Source organism: Pipistrellus hanaki (assembly GCF_964339955.1).
Source record: "Pipistrellus hanaki genome assembly, chromosome: 13".
NCBI lineage: Eukaryota > Metazoa > Chordata > Mammalia > Chiroptera > Vespertilionidae > Pipistrellus > Pipistrellus hanaki.
In genome coordinates, this window is record NC_140515.1 from 28,387,970 (window position 1) to 28,415,482 (window position 27,513).

Below are 27,513 nucleotides of genomic sequence, written 5' to 3' on the forward strand. Positions count from 1 at the left end.
CTGTTCCATCTGCATATTACAGGCTGGTAGCATGCTGCCATGTTCCTTACTGGAAGGACTGGACTTGAGGCTTTAAATTTGCATCTCCAATGTCTAGCACAGCAAGTAGGTGCTCAAGAGTTACTCACTGAATGAATCACTGAATGTTCAGAAGTCTTTGGCACATGAAGAACACACTAGTAAAATGTGTATGTGGGGGGAGGGGGAGTTTTTGCAGATTGCAGCCAGGTTTTGGCACCACAGACTAATAATTTCACCCTAGGAAATGTTTCGATAGTGACATCATTGTATGCTACTTGGAGATTTAGAAAATATCAAGGAACATGCTGTGCAAGACCTGAAATTTTTCTCTAAAATAAGATTTTAATATATAATTTCAAGGGGTTATATGTTAAAAATTCAACAATAATTGCATTTGGGGTGTAACAAGCCCGTTCATCGCAAGCTGTTCTAATCAAGTCTTCTCTGGACGTTAATGTAGCGTCCAAATACAGTAGCCATTACTGCTGCAGTAGTAGTCATTGGGACAGCAGCTAGTGAAGTAGGCAACAGAAAAACCAAGATTTTACAAGCTTTAATTTATAAGGATATTTATTAATGCTAGGTTGCCTATTTACTAATGCTAGATACTACATTAACTATACTGAAGGATATGTATACCATCAACTGTCATCAAAATACTTCATGGAATTTCACCGGGACCGGTTTGGCTCAAGTGGATAGAGCGTCGGCCTGGGGACTGAAAGGTCCCGGGTTCGATTCCGGTCAAGGGCATGTACCTTGGTTGCGGGCGCATCCCCAGTAGGGGGTGTGCAAGAGGCAGCTGATCGATGATTCTCTCTCATCGATGTTTCTAACTCTCTATCCCTCTCTCTTCCTCTCTGTGAAAAATCAATAAAATATATTTTAAAAAAAATACTTCATGGAATTTGTTCGGGAGGGTGGGAAGAAACCCCCTATAGCATCTACTGTACACAAGATTATTGCACTTATATAACAGTCTCACTCTCCTTAAGTATCAAATTCAACTAATAGCTTTGGATTACAATCACTGTGCCATATGTTCTCTGACGTAAGGTATCAATCAGGAAACATGAGGTGCCATTAGCATATCCACTATGGAAGCTGGCTGCACACTGGAATCAGTGCAGAGCTGTTAAAAAGCCTGATGCTGATCTTGAGGGGGTGGGACCCAGTGCCAGGGTCTTTTTTAGAGTCCCTGCTTTAATCTGAGAGAGAGAAATTTACCTGCCTGAAAATATTTCTTTCCATACTTATTTTGAGAAGGAAAGTGTTCTTTTTAAAATATTGTGATTTAACCAGATTCAGATAATACTACATTGTAAAGATAGAGTAAAATAATTAGTAACTTCCCTTTCATGACTCAGTATCACTTCCAATGTGGTTCTCAGCCTCCAAGTGGTAATTATCTGTATGGACACAGTCCCACGGGTAAACCTTGACGTGTCGGAATGATCTGTGGTAAAATTCCCAGCCCCTAGCCATGTCTTTCCCACTGATGTGGAATACTAGTGCGGTGCTGAGCGTGATTCCTGGCTAATCACTGGGTTAAATTCTAGAACTGGCTGTCACTATCCACAAAAGCAAGATACAAAAAGCACCATGAACACTTCAAAACTTTTATAGCAATCTGACAGAGTAATTTTATGTCTCCTAAATATTTCTTTCAAAAACTAAGGGTTGTTATTTTTTTAATCAGTCCTACTTAGTGAGTTTCACTGCACTTTACAAAGTATCATTCTGCAATGAAGTGGGGCAGGGGCACCCGGTCACCCACCAGGAGAGCCTGAGAAGCCCTGTGCTGGAGGACCGCTCTGCCACCTGCACCCAGCAAACACCCGTCTGCCCTCAAGACTGGCATACACCTCTCTTGTCCTGGGGCGCCCCCAATCTTCCCCTCCTCCCTCCTACTCTGTCCTAGCACACTGCCCCACATATGTGTTTCTAGCCTCACCAAATCCAGGCCTTCAGAGCAAGGACTATATGCCTTCTTCACATTTGCAAGGTCAGCCTGGCATAAGCCTGGCACATAGTAGGCCATCAATAAATACTTGTTGAATGAAATCAATAAGATTAAAACTTCTCAAAGGCAAATTCTCCATTCCCACCCACCCCTCCCCTACTCCAAACACACACTGGATTATCTAATGCAGTGGTTCTCAACCTTTCTAATGCCGCAACCCTTTAATACAGTTCCTCGTGTTCTGGCGACCCAAAGGTTGAGAACCGATAGCAGAGTTGCCTAAGACCATCGGAAAACACAGATATTTACATTACAATTCATAACAGTAGCAAAATTACAGTTATGAAGTAGCAACGAAAATAATTTTATGTTTGGGGGTCACTACAACATGAGGAACTGTATTAAAGGGTCGAGGCATTAGAAAGGTTGAGAACTACTGATCTAATGGGATGTTTCTCAAACTGCATTCTGTCAACATCTTTTGGGGACTGCAAGTTCTCACATTTGAGAAAAGCTCATCTAGATTCTGACTGCTCTTCAGGTTACAATCCATGCATTCATTTTAAAATCCGAATACTAGGAGGGGTCAGTGCTTCTCAAGTTCATTCACAGGCTAATGTATTCATAATTAATGTGCTAACAGTATTGCTTTTAAGTAAATCAAAAGGATGGTGCTAAATTTTATCTTTAAAAAGTCAGGTCAAAAGATCTATTTTTTAAGAATGAAGAAACCTGAATTATCAGATATTTAAAAGATAAAGCAAAGAACATTTTAAGATGAAACTGGATACTGAATGAGTACACCGGCTGGACTTTACTTGCATATTTGTGAGTATATTTACATATGTAGAAAAAAAGTATGCACATGTACAGTATTAAAAAGATTGCAAAAAGTACTAAAATGTTAATACTATGTGTGAGTCATCAGAATTTTTTGACATTTTTCTGCATTTCTAATTTACCTAATAAAGATCACATAAAGATTTACCTTTATGATCAAGGTGAGGGTGAAGGAAGTTCCCCACTTTTTAAAAAAAGCAAACAGATAATGAGAAAATACGCCCTGGTAAGACATAAGTAATGGACCATGTGTATCTTATGTTTAAATACCATATGTCCTTTTGACTTAGAAGTAACAACTAAAGATATTAAAATTCTAGCCCAGCAGGCATGGCTCAGAGGTTGAGCATCAGCCTACGAACCAGAAGGTCACGGTTTGATTCCCAGTCAGCGCATATGCCCAAATTGTAGGCTGAATCCCCAATAGGGGACATGCAGGAGGCAGCTGATCAATGATTCTCTCTCCTCATTGATGTTTCTCTCTCTCTCCCCTTCTCCCAAATCAATAAAAACATACTTTTTAGAAAAGATAATAAAATTCCAAACATTTATTTAGACCTTTATAAACTCCGAGGATGTTCATGCTGAGGTATCTGTCCTAAGAACAGTCTGCAGGGAGAAACTCTGAGCTTTAAATTTCCAGAGCACACCGATATGTATGCACACACTGCCTGTATTCTATTGTTTACTAATTACTTCATGTATTAGTAGCAATTCCCCAAACTAGACCGTACATTTCTGGAGGGATGGAAAACTAAGCTTCAGTTCTTGGTATAAAGCTCCCACAGTATACAGTAAGTGCTCCATAAGTGTTCATTATAGCAGGGTCTCAGGATCTTTGTGAAATAATGATGACAGAAGAGAGCCCAGGCTAATCACTGGGTTAAATTCCAAGCATGTCAAACTCGAGACCGGTGGGCTGAGTATCCCGTTCATTTAAAGGAGGCATGCGGCCCCCCAGCAGAGAGTTTGACATGTTTGTACACTCAACTATTCATTTAGAATAGAATCACCACAACAGTAAGTTGTTTAACAACAAAAGCCAAATTAGTAAAGTCACTCTCTAAACACTTTTTAAATGCTTTCATTAGGGCAATTCCAGAGAAGGGAATGTTTTAATGTTAAGTCTAGCAATAATCTCCTCAAAGACCCAGGGACATATATATATAATCATACTGCGCTATTTGGTTCATCTATTGGATTCAACTGCTCTCTTCTCCCCAGGATTCTATGTAACCTAGGTATTTAGCCAATTCTTTCATTTTGAAAGTGGTTTTTTTTTCCTCCTTACCACCATTTATTTTTTGAAGAATGGCTTTAACCTGACATGTGAATAATAATCAAAACAAACCTTACAGACGGAAGAAAATAAGTTTTACTATACCTTGATCTAAACATTCCGTTAAATAAGAAGTTGGATGTATAAAAATAACATGTATAAAAACCACTCTAGAATCTACTGCACTGCCAATTACAGGTACATTCCTCAGTGTAATATGAACTGTATCAAAATAACGATGACGATGCTTGTAAAACACTTTACTGGTCAAAGACTTGTACTTTTTTTTAAATCTAATATCTTAATTAGTAAGACAAAATTGTGAGGAGAGCAGAGAAAAGGATTAAGTGAAAACCAAGCATTCAATAGTAAGAAGGAAGACTTGAGAAACCAAACTTGCTTCTCTTTTATATACAAAAGAGAAGGTGGGGCAAGGTAGGTGTACAGTTGTGAGTACGGGAAACAGAGTTTATTCTTGTATCATTATTTAATAATTGTATTATTTTCCATATAAAAACTGTACACCTACTTTTGACCCTCCCTGTTATTGTTTAGAATAAAAAGTTCTGTGGCCTCTACCTAAAGGCTGAGTTAAAACCCTACCTTCTCCAAGAACCCCTTTAGCTAGGATTAATCTCTTTATTCCACTGTGTTTTAGGTTTACAGGGCCCTTAATTCTTAAAACAGATTATAAAGTAATTTATGTCTCTCTCCCCACCAGATTATAAAGACTGTTTTGCATGCGGTAGGTCTTCAACAACACAGCTGCTGAGTAACAGAAGATGCCAAAACAATTTTTCAAGTGCCTCAAGTATCAATGATGTGAACCTGGCATTATTAAGTTACCTATGTAATTACATTTTCTTTCAAAGAAAGAATCCTCCAAATATATCATAAAATACTGCTTGTTTCTCTAACTTGGAGTTGTTCACACTGAAATGGCGATGAAAACTTGACAGTACTTTATCCAATTTTCACAAAAGCAAATACCATTAAGCATATGTCTTGACTTTTATTGTTTATATAATAGTACCACTTCTAAGTTTAAACACTTTCAACTTCTATTAAGTAGTTACTAGATCATTTACTGTAATATAGTGGGATTTTAGTACAAATATATGTGTGGTTTTTTAAAAATACTCAGACTTAGACTTTCAATACAATAGCACCCTCTAGGGGTGAATTTTAAAATGCAAAGACAATTTTGAGAAAGCAAACTGCATATATGGTCCACTGTCATCTGATGCACAATATATTTCAAACACAATAAGCCTCTTATCTATATACACTGAGTGGTCAGATTATGATGATCTCTGAACGCATAATAATCTGGCCACTCTGTATGCATGTGTGTGTGTGTGTGTGTGTGCGCATGTGTGTGTCAAAATAAAAGAGAAGCATGCAAATTGACTGTCCCTCTGCTACACCCACCAGCCAATCAGAGTGGGTATGCAAATCAACCCACCAAAGATGGCAGTTAATTTGCATACAGCTTGGAGCAAAGACTGAAGACAGCATAGAAGGAAACCAAGCACTGCAGAAGGGAGTGAAGCTATGGAGAAGCAAGTGGGGTGGCAGAAATGGGAGGGAAGCCCGTCTCAGTGGGCTTCTCTCCCTTCTCTGCTTCCTTCCAGTGGCAGGAAGTCCTCTTCTTGCATGAATCTTCCTGCAATGGGCCTCTAGTGTGTGTGTGAGTGTGTGTGTGTGTGTGTGTGTGTGTGTGTGTGTGTGTGTGTGTGTTAGAGGCTTGGTGCATGAATTCGTGCATGGGTAGGGTCCGGCCAGCCTGGCCAGGGAGACAGGACATGGGCAGTTTGCTGGCCTGCCTGCTGGTCGAACTCCTGATTTTCATATTAGCCTTTTATTGTATAGGATATACACTGAATGGCCAGATTATTATGCGTTCAGAGATCATAATAAGCTAGCCACTCAGTGTATATGAAAGGCTAATATGCAAAGTGTCCCCCCAGGAGTTCAACTATGACATGCTGACCACCAGGGGCAGTGGGGAACAAAGGAGGCCCCAATTGGCCCTTGATCACTGCCCAGGTCTAGGGACCTTACACCCATGCATGAATTTCGTGCCCGGGGTTTCTAGTCCTATATAATAAAGAGCTAAGATGCTAATTAGACCGAACAGTAGACTGACCATCCGGATGAACTTCCGGACGAAGCTGGGGCTGCAAGGGGCTACAAGGCGCTACAAGGGCCAGCCAGGGCTGCTAGGGGCTGTGAGGGCTAACCGAGGGGAGGCAGCCAGGTCTGCGAGGGCCAAACCCCTTACATGAATTGTGTGCATCAGGCCTCTAGTTTTATTTAATAAAAGTCACAGCAAATACCTTTTAAAAAACAGTTGAACCCTTACTAAACTTTTCAAAAATTAAAAATAGTAACAAAACCAATTCAATTGATATCAAATGACCAAGTGGGAAATCTGCCTTATTAACATGCATTTAAGATATAAATAGTATTTGAAAACAAGACTCATGTTTTAAACAAATCATACTGGGGAGAATTTAATCAATTGGCATTCCCAAGAAAAGAAAACACTAGAACTAAACACTAGAACTAAACAATATAATACTTAGCACAAAACACTAGAACTAAACAATATAATACTTAGCACAATTGTTTTCTTGCAAACAAAAATTATTTTAGTGGTTTTCATTACTAAAAACAACTTGGATTCAGTAATCTCATTCAAAAAATCCTCACAAATAAAATATGCTGATATTCATACCCTCATAAATTATAATTACTCTCAGATGTATTGCTGCAAGTTTGGCTAGAATTAACTTCCACGGTAAAAAGAGAAGAACGACAATGGAGAAAAAGTCCTAAATATTTAACATTTGAAGGGCTGAGACCACTGATAGTCCTGATGTTTGACCCAATCTTCAATTTGACTTCACAGCACTTCATAATGCAGCATTTTTCTACCTCTAGAATCACCCTTTCAACCAGTTAAGATCCAGTCCAGAAACAAACAACACACCTGTTATACTAACAGAGAGAATTTAATGCCTCCCTACCTTGTGTCCTCTTCCAGTAACTGCCCCAGAAGGTAACTATCGATACTATCCTAACCTTTAAGAGCATAGACTGCTCTTTATGTAAATCGAATAATATACCATGTACTCCTCTGCAACTGGATTCTTTCACTTGACATCATGCTTGTGTAACTGGATTCTTTCACTTGACATCATGCTTGTGTTATCCTTATTTTTCCGTGTAGCTTAAATAAATCATTCATTTTCGTTGCTGTATAGTAATCCATTGTCTAATAGAGCATAGTTCATTCTACTATTGACGGGCATTTAGATAGTTTCTATTTGGGGTGATGATAAACAAACACTGCTGCAACAAATATTTCGTGCATGCCTTTGTGAGTATATGGACCACATTTCTGTTGCATACGTACTTAGGAGTGAATGAATACGTTGGGTCATAGAGTATGCACATGTTCAGCTTAAGCAGATGCTGCCAAAGAGTTTTCCAACGAAGTTGTACCAATTTATACTCCTGCCAGCAGTATATGGGATTTCAGGTTGCTCCACATCCTCGCCAACACTTTTCTACCTTTGTCATTCCCACTACTCTGATAGCTATGGAACAGCCACACCACGTTTGCACTTCGCACTACTCTGACCAAGAGTAAAAACTCTTGTAAGAGGCAGAGGGAATGGATTCACAGTGCAGAACAGAGCAAGCAGTAAGGGTCTAGGCCAGTGCCTGTCAATCAAAACAATTTGGCTTCCACCCACCAGGAAATGAACATTTGGCAATGCCTGGTGGTCACAACTTGAGATTTCTACTGCCATCTAGTGGGTGAAGGCCAGGGATGCTTCCCAACGTACTGCAATACACAAGTCAGCCCGCCTCCCCCACCCCCTACCTACAACAAAGACTGTCTTGGACCAAAATGGCAATAATGCCCCTGTCAAGAAACCCTGGTCAAAGCAAACCATTATTAGAGTTTTTCCCCTTAGCAATATCCATGGCTGATACGGCTCATAGGGTCCATTTCTTATTGTCTCAGAATGTTATTTTCTCCCTGAAGTTGAAGGGATAGGAAGACAAAGGACAATTACTACATGTTGGTCATGGTACATGGGATAGTGCTAGGTTCTTTCACATATCGTGTTTCGTTTTTATCCCTCACAACAATGCTATCAGGTAGGTACTATCACCATTTTGCAGATGAGGAAACATTATGAGGCTAAGTAACTTGTCCAAACTGACACAGAGTGGTAGATCTGGGATCTGAAGCTAGAATTTTCCACTATACCCAGGGTCTTCCTTTTAACTAAAAATAAGAAGAGGCCCGGCTGGTGTGGCTCAGTGGTTGAGTGTCAGGAGGTAAGTTCAATTCCTCGTCAGGATATACATGCTCAGGACGCATGCTCGATCCCCAGTAAGGGTGTGCAGGAGGCAGCTGACCAACAATTCACTCTCATCATTGATGTTTCTATCTCTCTCTCTCCCTCTCCCTTCCACTCTGAAATCAATAAAAATATATTTAAAATAAATAAAAATAATTTAAAAATTTTAACTCCAAAGATTACTAACTTACAAGAGGCAAGTTTTACAATGGATTTGTAAAAAGTTAACTAAATAAAAAACTGGTTATGGAAAACAGATCATTTGCAATGTTAAGATTAGCATGCACCTATAAGAAGTTTACCCTAAAATGTTTAAAATCCATCTGTCCCACCACTCTGGGATCTCCTTGAAGTTAGATCCATGTGTTATTTGCCTTTGCATATGCCCCAATGCCTGTAGGAGCAGGCATTTAAGGTCTCCTAGATTAATTACCGACTAGAAACCTCAATGAGGAAAGACCAGCTTCCCTTTTTTTTTTTTTTTTTTTCACCCAGCCAACTATATTTAGTAGCATAAAGTAGAATAAAGTGGCATTTGTTGCAAATATTTGATTAAAGCAAATTATGGTCAATACCACCGAATTGTTTTCAGAATAATTTCATTTTTCCAAGGATGGGTTTGTCAACATAGCCTCATCTGTCATCCTTCCGGGGTTTTCCCTGATATCTGTGTGTGTGAGAACATTACGGCCCTTGGGCCACCGGAAGAGCAGTTTTCACCCCTGGCCATGAGTTAGAATCACCCAGGAGGCTTTGAGAACCAGGGCCACCTACCTAGGCCCGGATTCTGCAGGTTGATTTATTAGTAAATCTGAGGTGGGGCCCAGTAAGATATATTTTTGAAATCACACCCAGGAAAAGGCTGCTGCATTCAGAAATACAGTTTGAAAACAGCTCCCCACATAATCTTCACATAATGCTCCTCCCCTGGTGATTTAGAACCAATGCGACCATTGGTGGAGGGGGAGGGGTGGAGGTGGAGGGTGAGGGGGACTTCTGAACGGAATGTAGTAGGCCACCTGCCTTCCACACCTCCCACAGTTACCGATATCCCACTGAGTTACTCCTGGGCAGGACTAGGGGGCGACATGAGCCAACCTAAGAAAAAGCTCAACTTCCGTCCCACTGGGAAGCGAAACTGCAAAGCAGATCCTTTGCATGTGCACAATTCCAGTCTCGCTCTATGGTAAAAGGGCAAATAAACTCCGCCATTCCCAGCCTCTCTTCTTAAACTACCTAGACTGCCAGTGCTAAGACCAAATGTACAAACCAGGACTTCGTGTTGATCCTCAGTGGGTAAGGTGTGAGGGGTCCTGGAAAGGACACAGCATTGCTGGAGGGGCAGAGTAGCATTTCGTGTGTGTGTGTGTGTGTGTGTGTGTGTGTGTGTGTGTGTGTCCGTCCAAGGCTGGTGAGGGCGAATTTTTAGTGACACTCGCACAGCATCATGCACCTCCTCCCCTCAGAGAGGCCTTAGGCAGTGGTAATGTCACATGTGTGCTCCTCTGATTAATATCTATCTCCCTTCCAGTTTTCCTTATTGTTACCCCAGAACTTCACACATTGCTGGGCACCTGGTACGTCAAAGATTTGTTGACAAATGAGAAGACAGAATTCTAGAATCTGCAACAGAGGAAAACTACCAGGGGTCAGATGCCGGGTTCTGAATCAAGTCTAAAGCAGTCAGAAGGCAAGAGGGACGATGACAGGTTGGTGAGCTCTGCCCAAGAGCTGGGTTAGAGGACAGACGGCATTCCAGCCTCCCAAGAAGAGCTGGCTGCGGTGGCCCCAGTTACAATAAACCACAGCACCCATGAGGGAATGGAGCCCTCAAGAAAAGGAAATGAGGGCCTAGGGATTAGGGACCAAAAAAACAAAAAGGCTGAAGGGGAAAACCTGGCATCTACCAGGAAAGCCAAGAGTGGGGCAGCAGGAGGAGAGAGAAGGTAGAATCGGAAGCTGAGAAAATGACAAGCCTACTCTGACTCTCAGCAATCTTAGACTAGCTTTCTAGTTTAAACAGAACAGAAACAAGAACACTAGATACAGACTCCTATCCAACTCTGACCCACACTCAGCTATGTGATCCTAATCAAGGAATTCTACCTGTCCTAGCCTTGATTTCCTTATCTGCACAATGGGTATAATAAAACCTCACTTGCCCATCACAAAGGGCAGTCAAAGACCCAGTGAGACTATGGCTATTACACTGTTCCCTAAACTGCAATGTACATATAATAAACGCGGGTAATTGTTCTGGCCATTCTTCCCAAAGATGGTAGGGTTTTCTTGTTATTCCATGAGAAGCTAGAGGCCTGCTCATCCCAACAGAACTTCAAACAAACACCAACATCTATTAAAAGGAGGGACCAGCCATAACCGGTTTGGCTCAGTGAATAGTCAGCCTGCAGACTGGAGGGTCCCAGATTCGATTCCAGTCAAGGGCATGTACCTTGGTTTCGGGCACATCTCCAGTAGGAGGTATGCAGGAAGCACCTGATTGATGTTTCTCTCCCATCAATGTTTCTAACTTTCCCTCCCGCTTCCTCTCTGTAAAAAAATAAAAAATAAAAAATAAATTTTTTAAGGCAGAACAAAGGTTGTCTTTTGGGCAGTTTGCCGTTTCCTTACACGTAGACAGTAGTATGTGGATTTCCAAAAGGAGAGTGCAGGAATGCTGCTGCCGCATCCCCCATCCGTCCATCCTGAGGAGGAGAGAGTAACTAAAGACAGCTGTGACTCTGTGAAGGTTATCTAGACACACATTTTCATTTCTTTTAACTGTAAAATTATGATTATAACGCATGCCGGGCTAAATTTAGCTTCCTTGCCCTAGAATTGTGGCTGGCAAACTGCGGCTTGCAAGCTACCTGCGGCTCTTGGACCCCTTGAGTGTGGCTCTTCCACAAAATACCACGGTCTGGGCGAGTCTATTTTGTGTATGTGTGTGTGTGTGTCCATCTGGCTAAGGCTGGTGAGGGCGTTAGTATAAACTTAAAAAATTTGGCTCTCAAAAGAAATTTCAATCCTTGTACTGTTGATATTTGGCTCTGTTGACTAATGAGTTTGCCGACCACTGCATGTCAAATATTCAAAAATCGCATGAACTACTTACCCATAATATACATGAAACAAAGTACACTGTGAAGCCTGCATTAAAAACAGGGGTCGTTGCCGAAACCGGTTTGGCTCAATGGATAGAGCGTCAGTCTGCGGACTGAAAGGTCCCAGGTTGGATTCCGGTCAGGGGCATGTACCTTGGTTGCGGGCACATCCCCGGTAGGGGGTGTGCAAGAGGCAGCTGGTCGATGTTTCTCTCTCATCGATGTTTCTAGCTCTCTATCTCTCTTCCTTCCTCTCTGTAAAAAATCAATAAAATATATTTAAAAAAAAAAAAAAAACCGGGGTCGCATGCTGGAGTGGATTTGCTCTGCTGACTTCACACAAAACGCTCCCACACTGACTCACGTTTCCCCAAACCACCTCTTCTCTTGAGCCCACCACATGTCTACTGCCGTGAACAGCATGCTCTCTCTCCAGCCACCACGGGATCTAACGCAGCTCTAAAATTCTGGGGCTGTGGATCATTCCTCCCTTCCCTTTCGCTCCTCACCTCCACCCAACCGTGGGCTGCTACTTTCGTTTGTGATCTCAAGACCCAATTTCATACTTTACATAATAAACGGTGGTTATTATTATCTAGAGAGGGTTGTTTCTGCTGGGTTTGTGGTAGTTTTTCTTTGGTTTTTCTTACTGAAGTGATGTGGGGAGTTAAAACTGTACCTCCCAGAAGAGAGAGAGAGAGAGAGAGAGAGAGAGAGAGAGAGAGAGAGAGAGAGAGTGTGTAAAGCTAGAGAAAGACATTTTTCTCATAACAATAGACATGAGGAATATTGTTTTGCTCATTTTCCGGATGATTTGAATTACCAATAGTAACAATAACAGTGGGAGGCCTTAACATAACAAAGTTCTCTGTTTCTTTGGGGAGAACACTGAGCTGTCTGCTACCTACAGGGATCTGGCTTTTCTCTTGAATAAAAGTAAAATAAAAAAATTAAAAATAAACTAAAAAAAACAACAACCTATAATTCCTGGTTGACTGGAGTCCTAGGTGAGTCTGGTTACTCAAGGGTTAAGGAGTCTAACCACTCCACCCATAAAAGTCTCAGGTATAATCCTATTATTTTTGAATGGCTATCAGTGTACTTTGAAATTCTGATTACTCAAAGATTACTGCTATAGGATATCTGTGCTAACAGCCCTGTGGTACAGGCTGCCAAGAAGAAAATTATGATCCTGGCTGCAGTAATGCCAATTTACCCCCCATCCAAATAAATGATCCTTCCTGCCCTCTTCCCCATTTTCCCAGTAAAACAAGTTTGGAAAAGAGAAACATGAGAAAACAGCACTGCGCCTGCACACTTACTGGTGTCTACTCCCCGATGCAATAACCAAATGGCCATACTTCATTTATAGACGCTCTATGGGTACAACTGCTTAAAGCGCAGGCTAACACACTTCTCCTTTGGCCTGGAACCACCATGAAAAGGTACAATATAGTTCCCTTAGGAAGGCGGACACACAAAACAGACACTTAGCCCCTCTTATTTAAGCAAACCTCCCAATCATAGCTTCTGACAGAGCACCACTTCGTGTTTGCTGTTTTAATATCATGATTATTTAAAGAACGAGCTGCCAATTTTTTTTACTTCAGAGAGGAGGGCTGAAGAAGGGAGGGAGGGAGGGAGGGAAGGGAGGGAAGGAGGGAGGGGGATAAACATCAATGATGAGAGAAAATCACTGATTGGCTGCCTCCTGTACATCCCCACTGGAGATTGAGCCCACAACCCAGGCATGTGCCCTGACCGGGAATCGAACTGTGACCTCCTGGTTCATAGGTCAATGCTCAACCACTGAGCCACGCTGAATGAGCCAAGCTGACAATTTTAATAAACTGGGAAGGCCATAGGAAAAAAGAACATATGGACTCTTTCTAGAACTTTCCTCTTATTCATCTGGCATGTGGCTCACTACTCTTCACAAAAGGGAAAAATTACCCCCTCCGCCTTCATTCATAAATGCACACTTACAAAATGACACTGAATGAAGAATCTGAGTAACCTGTCTAATATGCACTTATAAAATGTTTAAATGCCTATTATATGCTCTTGGTACATGTGAAAATATTTTGAAAAGTTGAAAAGTGCTATTTGGCTATTGATAGAAGAGACTATACCAAGTGTAGCATCTAGAATTTTTTTTCTTTTTTGACAGGAGAATGCCGCAGAACCCCAGAAGCAGAGACATCAATGACACCCCCATACACACCTGGCCCTTTCCCACAAGCCCAGGTACAAATTCATCCAGCCCAGGGTCGTGACAGAGGTAAACATCTGGAAGTAAACCCAACACAGAGACAATTTCCATGTCTCCAGGTACTGTTTACTTGTCTTCGGGACCCTAGACACCCAATCAACAGAATTGCCAAGCACCACTTCACTGGCCTAAAAGCGAAGGACCCAAGTATGAATAAGACATGGTCTCTGTTCTTGAAGGGCTTATAATTGAGGGTAAACTGCAAAAAGTACGAACAGTACAGCAGTCCCCCTTATCTCTGGTTTCGCTTTCTTTGGTTTCAGTTACCCAGTCAATTGCAGCCCCAAAATATTAAATGTAAAATTCCAGAAATAAAGAATTCGTACGTTTTAAGTTGCACGCTATTCTGAGTGATGTGATGAAATCTCAAACCATTCTACTGTCCCACCCCTAACGTGAATTATCCCTTTGTCCAGGCCTTTTCACTCGTCAGTCACTCAGCAGCTGTCTTGCCTATTAGATCAATTATGAGGAGAGGGAGAAGAAGAGAGAGAGAGGGAGAGGAAGAGGGAGAGGAGAGGGGGGGGGGGAGAGGAGGGGAGGAGAGAGGGAGGGAGAGGGAAGGGGGCAGACAGAGACGAGCCCACATTCATATAACTTTTAATACAGTATATTATTTTAATTGTTCTCTTTTATTACTGGTTATTGTTGTGAATCTCTTACTGTGTCTAATTTATACATTAAACTTTATCATGGTAAACTTTATCATATGTACAAAAAGGAAAACATATTGTACTGTATGTTCATTCATTACTATCCGAGGTTTCAAGTATCCACTGATTACTCAGGACAAAAGGAACTTAAAATATAAAAATATTTAAAATATCCAATCCTGGGGGCCAAGAGTTGGCCAGAGGCAGGTTCCAATCTTGGTTCTGTCACAGACTAGCCGTGTAAGTTTAGGCATACTACTTCACCCCTCTGGTCTAGTTCTCCATCTTTGAAAAAGGGGGATAAAGACACCACCCTCAGAAGACTGATCACTTGACTTGAGTGCCACCACTGTTATTATGGCATTTATAAATCCTGTTATAATTACACTAGAGGCCCGATGCACAAAATTCGTGCAAGAGTAGGCCTTCCTTCTGCCGGCACCAGCTTCCCTCCGGCACCTGGGACCTGGGATTCCCTCTGGCTGCCAGCAGGCACCCAGAACCCAGGCTTCCCTCCAGCCTCTGCTTCATCTGGAAGGACGTCCAGAAGGATGTCAGGAAGGACATCTGGTCTAATTAGCATAATATGCTTTTATTATTATAGATGTAGCTTTATCTCCCCTATAGACCAAGACTAAGTGCTCCTTGAGATCCAATGTTTAGCATGTCCAATAAATGCCAACTTCTCTTCCTTTCCATTGGATGTCTATTTGCTATGAAAACACTTTCCTTTAAACTGCAAAGTATGCTGCTGTTCTTCAAATTGTGAAATATCCAAATTTCAAAATTTGAGTTTTACCTTGCACATTTCATCATATCTTCATTCCAGAAGGGTTTTTTCTTTTGTATGATTAATGTTATAGGTTTAAAAAACATATACAACTATCTCTTTGGGTACTTGAATATATGAAACATCATTGGGAAATCATTTAAATTTAATTTTAATAATTAAATCGCTTTGGAATCCCAAAAGAAGACTCTTAAGCTTTATATTAACTAAACTTTCAGCTTTGCTTCCAATAGATCAGAAACACCCACACAGAATACCAAAGAGCAACAAAAACAGTCAATAGCACATTTCAGTTTTATCAGGTTAGCCTTGGGACTGAGCAGCAAGACTGCCATACACAAGAACATTTACCAAAAAAATGGATATATACATGCTGCTTGTTTAGGCATTCCCACCCTAAGTGAGAAGAACCTGGAAGTACTGGCTTCATCAACAGTCAAAATTCCTGCTCTACTGGAGAGAGAAATACCCTCAGGATGGAGTGCTTGGGCTTGTAAGAAATTATTCTGAGGCAACAGAATGAAATTCAATAAGCCCAGCACTCTGCCTAAACAATTCCCAATCACAATCCTTCGGCAAATTGCTACCCTGGGAAAGTACAATCGCCATTTAATGAGAGAGGAACTATCACCAATTGATGCAAATAAAGTACACAATAAAAGACAGGAACAGCCCTGGCAGGTTTGGCTCAGTGGATAGAGCGTCAGCCTGCTGACTGAGTGTCTCAGGTTCGATTCCGATCAAGGGCATGTACCTTGGTTGCAGGCACACCCCCAGTAGGGGGTGTGCAAGAGGCAGCTGATCAATGTTTCTCTCTCATCAATGTTTCTAATTCTCTAACTCTCTCCCTTCCTCTCTGTAAAAAAAAAAAAAAAAAATCAATAAAATATATTTTATATATATATATATATATACATATATATATATATATATAAATAAAAGACAGGAACATTATAAACAGCAAGTGGTTAAAGAAAACACACCAGATGAATTATGCTACAAAGAATCTGAAATTTATGAACCAACGTTTCTCTCAGATTTTTTTTAAAGGCATAACCTCTCTGAAATAAGAGTTTAAAGAAGAAACAGTGAGACACCAAGCAGAGATGAAAAGATAGCTAGTCGCCATGTTCAGGAAAGCAATAGAAAAGAAAAATTAGGCTATGACAAAAAGAGAATGTCACATTAAAAGCAATAAAAGAGAGACTTTGATGAAAACACAATTAGATTTTCCTGAAGGACAAGCTCCAGGAAATCACAATGGTTGGCTCAAGGATGAGCACTCCCCTTGCAGACATTTGCGGCAGACTTTCTGGAAAGAAGCCCAAGACAGCTATCAGGAGACATTCTTCTTTCGCTAATATGGTAAAGCCATTCTGCTACCCCCAAGAAGGTCAGCCCAAGGACAAAGCCACATACCAAGAAAATGGCAGAGAGCCGAAACCGGTTTGGCTCAGTGGTAGAGCATCGGTCTGCGGACTGAAAGGTCCCAGGTTCGATTCCTGTCAGGGGCATGTACACTGGTTGCGGGCACATCCCCAGTAGGGGGTGTGCAATAGGCAGCTGGTCGGTGTTTCTCTCTCATCGACGTTTCTAGCTATCTCTCTCCCTTCCTCTCTGTAAAAAAATCAATAAAATATATTTTTTTTTAAATGGCAGAGAAATGAAGTCAGAGCCTGAGAAGACCAGGATCCTTTGAATCACACTGCACCTGAAGCCCACCCTACCTTCAGACTGTTCAGCTATGTGAATTAATAAATTCCATTTATTTTTTAAATCATTTTGATTGAGTCTCCATTGCTTTCAATGGAGGGGAAAAAATTTTTTTTCACAATTTAAAAAATATATATATTTGTATTGATTTCAGAGAGGAAGGAAGAGGGAAGGAAAGACAGAAACCTTAGGGGGTGTGCAGGAGGCTGCTGGTTGATGTTTCGTTTCTCTCTCATTGATGTTTCTAGTTCTCTATCCCTCTCCCTTCTATATTTTTTTTTATAAAGAAAAAAGACAGAAACATTAATGATGAGAGAGAAACATTGATTGGCTGCCTCCTGCACGCCCCACACTGGGGATCGAGCCTGTAACCTGGGCATGTGTCCTGACCTGGAATCTAACTATGACCTCCTGGTTTATAGGTCGATGCTCAACCCCTGAGCCATGCCAGCTGCGCAATTTTTCACAAAAGTAACACAGCTGGAAAAGTATTCAAAACAACAGAACCATAGGGTGAACTGGATTGTTATAAAATTAACTTGTCAAAATCCAATATGAAAATAAGAGTTTATGTGTGGTGGACACAATCTGATGGCTAAATCAAACCACACTGCCGACTCCCTTCTCCCATACTCCCTCCACTAGAGAGAATAATCCTCTCTGTTCCAGAGTCCTATCATTCGGAGTAGCCATGTAACACAGCCCTGACCAATGAGACATCAACAAAAGTCTGTTTTGAGCTTCTGGGAAAGCTTTTACTTTTCTCAATAAAATGATTAGATATGGCTCATGACACCTTTATTCCTCCCCTGCTGACTTACTGTCTTGAATGCAAATGTGATGCCTGGAGATAAGGCAGAGATCGCTTAAGAAAGCTACAAAAGACACTGAACAGTGGTTACCTCAGAAAAGCAATGAATTTGAGATGGGAAGGTTTCACTTCACTGGCTGAATTTTCTTTCTTTTTTTTTTTAACACCTTTTATAATCAAAACTGGTAAAGAAAAAAAAAAGGTAATTATCTTGCAAATACAAAAGAAAATACTACTAGAGACTACTCCGAGTAGCGAGGAGGCTTCACGCAGGGAACGAGTTGAATAAGCACACTAGCAGGAGGAAAGGTGTTCAGGCTATCACAATGGCACAAGCCTTGAGTTTACTGAAGCAAAGGGTTTTCGGGGTGAAAAGTATAGCCAAAACCGGTTTGGCTCAGTGGATAGAGCGTCGGTCTGCGGACTGAAAGGTCCCGGGTTCGATTCAGGTCAGGGGCATGTACATTGGTTGCGGGCACATCCCCAGTAGGGGGTGTGCAAGAGGCAGCTTGTCGATGTTTCTCTCTCATCGACGTTTCTAGCGCTCTATCTCTCTCCCTTCCTCTCTGTAAGAAATCAATAAAATATATTAAAAAAAAAAAAAAAAAAGAAAAGTAGAATATATAACTGAAAGGGATAAAGGGGGCCGGAGGGTGAGGACCAGGAATAAACCAGACAGAGAAGACTTGACTCTAAATAGTAGCGTCCAGTAGTTAAAGAGTCCCCATAGTTTCTTTTGGGGGGAAAGGAGAGTGATAACAATAAAAAATAATGTTTGAAGATCAGTCCAGGATACAGAAAAAAAGTTCAGCAAGTTCGGAAAGAAATAAAAAAGTGAGAATTACAATTAGTTCACCCAACTCAGATTTCAAAATTATATTAGAACATGCAATAAAAAATTCTATTGTCGCATATGTTGAAGAATTTGGTCAGCTCTGTTATTACACACTATTTTTTAAGACATTTTTATTGATTTTTTTTATTTTTTTTTTTAAAGAGAAAGAGGGAGAAGGAGAGAGGAACATCCATCGTTTGCCTCCTGCATGTCCCCTACCTGGGATACAGGTGCCCTGACTGGGAAATCTATGCAGTAGACAGGACAATGCCAAGCCAACTAGGCCACACTGGCCAGGGCCACACTATTTCTTTACATATCATTATTTCTGAGATTAACAAACTGATGGATTTAATTTCTCAATGCTTAACACTAATATAAGAGAACACATTTGCCATTTATTTTTTCTAGTATTTCACTTTAGGTATTAATTCCATCCAAACAACTCCAAAAAAGACAGACCGCCCTAGCCAGCTTGGCTCAGTGGACCAAGCATCAGCCTGCAGACTGAAGGGTCCCAGGTTCAATTTCAGCCAAAGACATGTGCCAGGGTTGCAGGCTTGGTCCCCAGTAGCGGACGTGAAGGAGGTGGCCAGTCAATCATTCTCTCTCATCATTCATGTTTCTATCTCTCTCTCTCCTCCCATCTTCTCTGAAATCAATAAAGAAGTATTAAAAAAAAAAAAAAAAAAAAAAAGACCAATCCCAAGAAGGCAACCAAAGTCCTAGTTACTTCATTTGCATAGTGAGACACTAAAAGGAGCACCCTGTGAGGACTCCAGTGACATGGATGCAGGTTCCAGTCCACCTCTCGCTCCCTGTGGGGTCCTGGGCAGACCTCTCCTCTTCCTAACGCTCAGCACTCTCTTCTACAAAATGAAGGAGATAACCCAAAACTGTGCTATAGTCCTTTTTCAGTTCAGAAGAAAACTGACCAATAGAATGAAAATGAGATTGTTGTTTCCTATGATCTGATACTTCTATACTATTGATTCTTTCCTCCCCTCTACTTTTTCTTCTTAGAATATGTCTCACCAATTCTCTCCTTTCAATTTCTTCTTCCTTGTTCCCTGAAGCAACTGACACAAATCGAAACAAAGATAAAACAAAAGGAACTACACTTTAAAAAAAAACAAAAAACAAAGCATCCCATTTCATTGGATGCTATTTACTAGTAACTTTCTAAATGTATTTGAAAAAGTTAGAACTGGTAGGACCTGTCTGAACAGGGAAATTTTATGCATCAGAACCCAAAGAGTAAATACCTGATAATTACAATTCTATTTGCTTGTAGGATTTTGCTAAGTAAAACTATGGTAGAAACATACTTAGAAATAGATTCCATAAGAATTAGTATTTTCTCAAAAAAATAGTATTATCTCATCAAGATAAACATTTTAATTTTTTGTCAGTTTAAACTACCTAAATATCTAAATTCAATAACACAGGCTTAAATATCCATAGTGGTTTTAACATAAGAAGCAACTGTAGTAAACTCCTATTTATTTAAAGTTTGAGAGAAACAGAGTATTAATTAGATGCTCTGGTTAAATTAAAGTTATCATAGATAATCAATTTTTAATTACTTGGAAGATAAACACAGAACAAATCCTAAATAATAAAAGCTTAATATGCAAATTGTCCCCTCCACTGGGAGTTTTGCCAGTTTGACCACTTGCTATGATGTGCCCTGACCACCAGGAGGCAGTGCAGAACATGGCAGGTGGGGGCCACACAGTGCTGGCAGCAGGCGTCAGTGGAGGTGCTGCAGACCCCATGGGCCCTATGTGAGCGGGACCAGCATGGGATGGTGGAGCAGGTGAGTGGGCAGCGCCAGGCCAAGGCAGGTGCGAGTCACTGGTTGCAGGGTGGGGGCCTATTGCCCCACTGACTGGATGGCAGGGTGACCAGCAGTGGGGGGTAAAGGGGGGGGAGTTGGCAGTGCAATCAGTGGGGTGATAGGGGCCCGCAGGCTGCGACCAGTAGCAGCAGCAGTGGGCAGGTGGCCAGGGGAAGGGAGTACCCAGCCCCTACCAGTGCACTGGGCCTCTAGTGTTTTAATAAACACTCAGAGCAAAGCACATAGAGACCCATAACTAACTACACAGGATAGCCCAGCTTCCTTTGACATCTCTCAGTAGTCAAAGAAGTTTACTGTTTGTAAATCCCTCCAAGGATTTCTTATTATGTGCCCCAAAAGTAAAACGCTTTCCACATTAAAAAAAAAATTTTTAAAAACAACCACTAGAGTCCAGACTTTAAAGATGGAGTCAGACTTGTCAAATGTTATTACTGGAAATAATTTCCTCAAAGAGAACACAGTTCTGGAACTAAACATCTCACCAGAAATAAGTGGTCAAGAGGAGAGGTTAATCCTTGAGATTGGTCCAAAAAAGCGCATTTTCTCTGTTGAGATTCTACCAGCCCCAGATCCCTGCAATCCACAGAGTACACTCAGAAAATAAAACTAACCTTCGCTATTACAAAACAGTTAACACCATTCAGACAAGCCAAAGTGGGCAGCCTCTTCCTACATCTCTTCCAGGACATACGCAGCAACTTTTAGAGACCTTGTAGTGACTACTGGAGTTTTCTTCAATGTCTAGAGTTAATTTTTTAGTAAGTTCCATTAACTCCAAAATGAAGTTCCAAACACTGCTTACCAACATGAAAGAGATTTGAATGTCTGCATTTACTCGAAAAATTCCACCATATTCATATCCCAACATGCCTTCATGTACCTATTAACTCTGCCAAAGCCAATTTACACCCTCCTGCCAACCCACAACCTGGAGGATGAGTAACTTCTGAGTGGGCAGAAAGAGCTGGCTGAGCAGCTGTGGAGGAAGGAGGGACTGAGGATCACTCCCTGTAAAGAAAGCCAAGTCTTGCCCATGCACGCAGGTGCCTGACAAAGTCTCCTCCAGAAAACCTTCAGTCTGGGTAAGGATGAGATGGCGTTCCTTCATTCAGCACACACTTTTTATTCAGCACCTACCATGTCCCAGGCATGGTTCTAGGCCCTGGAGATTCTTCAGTGAACAAAACGGCACAAAAATCCATGCTTTCATGGATCACACGTTCTAGTCGTGTTTGTGAGGGATATATGAGGTAAAAATAAAGCAGGAAGCTGCAGTCCAGTCACAGATAGGAAGAGACGTGGGATAAGAAAGGCTATGCTAAGATGCATGTGAATGAAGGCATGAAGGGAGCAAGGGAGTCATCCGTGCTGCTATCTGAAGGAAGACCAATCTGCACTGAGGGAGCAGCAAGAGCACAGACCCTGAGATAGGAGGGGGGCCATGCTTCCCAGGACCAGTAATTAGGCCATCTTGCCTTACAGACTGTACAAGAAAATCAGCTCTTATCTCTGCGTGAGATGGAAAGCCACTGGAAGGTTTTTGTAACAGAAGAATAGCAAAATCTGATTTACATTTTTATTTTTTATTTTTTTTTAATATATTTTATTGATTTTGTACAGAGAGGAAGGGAGAGAGATAGACTGTTAGAAACATCGATGAGAGAGAGTCATCGATCAGCTGCCTTTTGCACACCCCCTACTGGGGTTATGCCCGCAACCAAGGTACATGCCCTTGACCAGAATCGAACCCGGGACCCTTCAGTCCCCAAGCCGACACTCTATCCATTGAGCCAAACCGGCCCCGGCTGATTTACATTTTTAAAGGATCACTCTAGTGCCAGGCTGGAGAACAGACTGGAAGGGGGCATAGAAGGAGTGACAGCAACTAGGAAGATTCTGCAAAAACACAGGCAAAAGATGAAAGTCACCCTAGCTGGTTAAGCTCAGCAGATAGAGCGATGGCCTGCGGACTGAAGGGTCCTAGGTACCATTCCAGTTAAGGGCACTTGCCTGGGGGTTGCAGGCTCGATCCCCAGTAGGGGGAGTGTGGGAGACAGCCCATCAATGATTCTCTTATTTATGTTTCTCTATGTTACTCTCTCTCTCTCTCCCTCTCTCCCTCCCTCCTTTCTTCTCTAAGACAAATAAAAAACATTTTTTTTAAAAGAGATGAAAGTCTGTGGATTAGGATAGCAGCAATGGTGATGATGAAAAAGTGGTCAGAGCTAGGGCAGAGCTGAAGGCAGATCCAACAGAATTTGCTGGTGGATAGTTTGTGAGATGTGAGAACAGTCAAGAATGACCCTGAGCTTACTGGCCTCCATATAAGACTTTTCAGATGTACCTTGAGGCATGACTACTACCCACACTGTAAACAGGCTTGGAATTCAGAGCTGAAGAATCCAGAGCCTTTTGTCTCTTGCATGGGCAAGAGACAAAAGGCATCTATAAAGACCTATGAACCGACAGGCTTCTGAGGCTCCATAAAACACCCCAGTTTGGAAAGAAATTCACTGCAATAGCTCGTCATTTACATAATATTAACGCTAACACAGTTTTACTTATTCATACTCTGTTCTTTGTAGAGGTTCTTATACATGTATGGGCAACTTATTTCATTACTAACTAGCAACCCACTCTTTACTTCTCACCCTTCTTACCCGACCTGCAGCCACCTAACTGGCCCTCCGAAATGAAATCCCATTCAGCCTCTGTGGTGCTCTCCTGGTCCTCATGCTTTCCTGAATCCTTCCCTGATTCCACTTTCTCATTCAACACTCCTTGATGCTGATCTTTTCCAAAGATCTGTCCTCAGCTATCTTTTCTTCTCTCTCCACAGTCTTTCCCTCAGAACTTTATCACTTCAAGCAACAGTCCCTTCCGAGTAAACAGCACACAAATTGACATCGCTAGCCTGCCTCTCCTGGGCCCACAGTCTGCTATTTCAAATGGCATCCTTGACACGTCTACTTAACATTCTGCGGCCTCTCAGACTCACTAAGTTAACAAACTGAGCTTGAGTGACCTTGACAGCCTACAGAGCTCAGGCTTCATTTGATAGCTAAAAATGAAGCAAAATACAAATTTGTGAATTTCCTGATACTCCTTTCTCATCTTTCCTTATGAATTTACATGTTATCTTGCTTTTATGGTATATGCCACTTTCTACTTGCTATAACGATATAAAAAGTGACATATTCTATTTATACATACCTATATACACTCTATTTAGACACACTGTATACTGTATGTACACAGACATATACTATGCCTTATCTGCATTATTACAGATACAAATCTTTAGGACCGAGTTGATTCACGTTCACTTTGTAGAACTTCTGTGTAGTATCAGTGTGTCGTCTCTGCCCAGAGAAAGGCCACAACAGTTGTTGTATCAAAACCAAATGTAAAAGACAATGGAAAGTGACCAAACAGCAAGCCAACTCATTAAACATGTCTTCAAAAGGTGCTTCCTTTTAAACTCTCTAAATACCATTACCACTTGGGTTGTATTTTTTTTTATTATGTAATAAACAAAGGTCCCTTACAAACAGGGAACCTTTCTGACGTATTTCATGAGGGTCTCAAATTCCTATCTTTAAGCTTCAGGAAGCACCTCATTTCCTCAAGATATAAACCGAAAAGGGAAAAAAAAAAAAAAAAAAAATGGGGGGAAGGGAGGGAGAGGAAACAATTGAGACAGAATTTTAAATATCAAAACAGCTTTACTCTCATCTTCAAAATCCCAGGTACAGCCTGCCTTTTAGATTTAAGCACCATGTCTAAATGCACCGTACTTATTACTCCTGTTTCTGGAAACTGCCTTGTTGAAATGATCCAATCCATTCTCTTTGCTACTAACAGTGAGGCTCCTGACACCATCGGCAACACGTGGGAGCTTGTCAGAAATGCAAATTGACAGGCCCTCCCCCAGACCTACAGAACCAGACAAGCTCTTCCAGTTAACACTGGAAAAGGACAGCCCCTTCCCAGACGGACATTCTGAAAACACACCTTGGTGTGTCTGTCATCTCTCTCATGGAACACGTTCAATGGCCACAGAACGAAATCCAAATGCCTTAGCAAAAGGTGAAGGATCTTCATAATTTGATGGCAAGTCTTCCCATTAAGCCAATAAACATGGGTGTGGACCACTTGCTGCATGCCAGGTACTTCTGCGGACTGGGCGGAGGCAGCCAAGCCCCTGCTCTCAGGAGCTTCCCTTCCAGTGGAGAGATGGCCCTCAGAACGCAACTCCCTCCAGCAACTCACTCCATCACCCGTGTTCTAGTCAGACCACCTCAGCCACCCTTCTCCAAATACGTCCATGCGTTTTGCTGGTTTCATCACAGGGCTCATCCTGCTTCCTGTGCCTAAGAATTGCTTCCACACCTACAGAAACTCCTTTCAACTCATCCGTCATCAATAAAGCCACTTCCACCCGTCCCAGGCCCTGTCCCTGACTCAGTACCGACCGGGCTGAAATCATCCCTCCTTTCTCTGGGCTCCCTCTGATCCTCTAACACAGTTAGGGTTACGTCCCTAAATGGTGGTTTGTATTTAAACGCCCGCTTCTCCTTCACAGGGTAGTATGTACCTCAGGGTAGGACCATATATTATTCACCTGTATAAACTTGTCACATGGCTTGGGATAAATAGGCATTTAATTAAATCATTTCCAAAATGCAACTCAGAGGCAGAATACTGTCTTTGTTCAAAACTCTTCTTTGAAAATCTTTACATTTGCCTCTAAAGTCCATGACATTTTTACTGGCATTCTTCTAAATCAGGGGACCTCAAACTTTTTAAAGTGGGGGCCAGATCACGGTCCCTCAGAGAGCTGGAGGGCCGGACTATATGAACTACTAATTCCTACTGTAACACCTCGGTTGCGCTCACTGCCCAAAAAACCTGGCGGGCCAGATCAGACTCCTCTGCGGGCCGCATGTGGCCCGCGGGCCGTAGTTTGAAGACCCCTGTTCTAAATGATGAAAATATCCTTTGGAAGTATAATTAGAATTTTAGGAAATGTCCAATCATATATATATATAAAAGCCCAAGTGACCACTCAACCATTCGACTGATCAACCAGTAGCTATGACACACACTGACCACTAGGGGGCAGATGCTCAACGCACAGGCATAGAAACATGGAAAATACTAATGAATTTCAGAGGGAAGGGGGTGAGGAGAAAGGGTGGAAAGGGATTAACCAAAGATTTTATATGCATACTAGAGGCCCGGTTCTGTGGGGTCCCTCAGCCTGGACTGCGGGGATTGGGCTGAAACCAGCTCTCTGACATTCCCCAAGGGGTCCTGGACTGCAAGAGGGCGCGGGCCAGGCTGCGGGATCCCACCAGTGCACAAGTCTGTGCACTGTGCCTCTGGTTTTAATATAAGTGGTGCAAACAAAAGGGGTGATTAAGAGGAGTAATACGATTACTATTCCAAACAAACTTTAAATATTAGTAAAAGTGATTATTTTGGTGCATTTTATGAATTCTTCCCAAAGGCAATTCCAAAAATGTCTTGAACAGTGACAGTATCACTATAATATTGTTATTCTAGAGTAATGCTTACAATAATTTTCTTGTGAATGTATCTATTCTGGCATGCTTCCTTAAAACGAATTGCAATCCCTCTTCCTCCAGGTTTTCAGAAACGAATTATAAACAAAAGTGGGAATCTATTTGTTTCTAAAACAGATAAAAACAAAAGTGTTCAGATCGGCAACAGGCTACCAGATCCCCTTCCTATCACCCTTCTGCCTTCCACTCCACACCCTTGGCACTGGAGGCACCCACGGAAGCCCCAGGTTCCCCAGGAGACAACCAGAAGCCAAAGGAATAATAGAAGTTGGAAAACCTCAGTCCAAGTCCCAAGTATCAGGACCTTGGGAAAATACATTCTTCTACTGTCTGGGCCTGTTTGTTTATATATACAACTAGAGGCCCAGTGCACAAATTAGAGCACAGGTGGGGTCCCTCGGCCTGGCCTGCACCCTCTTGCAATTTAGGACCCTGTGGGGAATGTCAGAGAGCCAGTTTTGGCCCCATCACCGCAGGCCAGGCCCTCTAGTATGCATATAAGATCTTTGGTTAATCTCTTCCCACTCTCTCCCTTCCCCTCTTCCGAGATCCATCAGTCTGTTCCATGTTTCCATGCCTGTGCATTGAGCGGCTGCCCCCTGGTGGTCAGTATGCATCATAGCTACCAGTCAAACTGTCACTTAGGCTTTTATATATATATATATATATAGATAAGGAAAACTCAGGTTCCTTCTTATTGAAAATGCTACTGTTTCCAAATATCTTCAACTTTGGAGACAGAGCACCAACTAATTTACCTGAATCTCATGGGCCCTTTTAGGATATGTACACATGGTTACTACTTGGATTTTGTTTCATCAAGTAACCCACATTAAAAATTCTCAATATTCAGACCCCAAATAAGTATATTCATTTTTAAATCAATATTGTCATTGATATCTGTAGTAAATATTAGTAAAGCTCTATTTCTTTTTTAGAAACTATAAATAAAAGTTCTATGTTAACTTCCTCCACCGTCTCTGGCGCCCACTGATTGAGAGGAGGACAGTACCCTCCGCCTCCCCCACCCCCATCCCCAATATTAATGAGCACCTGCCTCGTGAAGGACCCTGAGCAGAAAGGTGGAGTGTAGAGGCAGCAGCAGTAGGCTCAGTCCTTAAAAAGATTATAATCTGGTCTCAAGCACAGATGGTCTTTATCAAGTAGCAAGGCATTAAGATAAACAAACAAAAAGAAAAGCATTGCAAGATCATTTTGCCATGTCCACTTTAAAAGTGCGACAATTTTTTTAGAAGTGGTAACTAAGTACATGGGGGATGGATGTGTTAATCACTTCACGGTGTAAATGTATATCAGGTCATCACATTGTACACTTTCAATATATATACAACTGTATTTACCAATCACACTTCAAACTGGAAAAAAGGTCATCTTCTCCCC

General features: G+C 41.7%; 1 protein-coding gene across 5 annotated transcripts in view; it reads right to left on the bottom strand.

The window, feature by feature from the left end:
* The window catches only part of VGLL4 (vestigial like family member 4), a 149,441-nt gene that overhangs the window by 79,546 nt on the left and 42,382 nt on the right, over nucleotides 1-27,513 (bottom strand). The gene's annotated exons all lie outside the window — the stretch shown is intronic.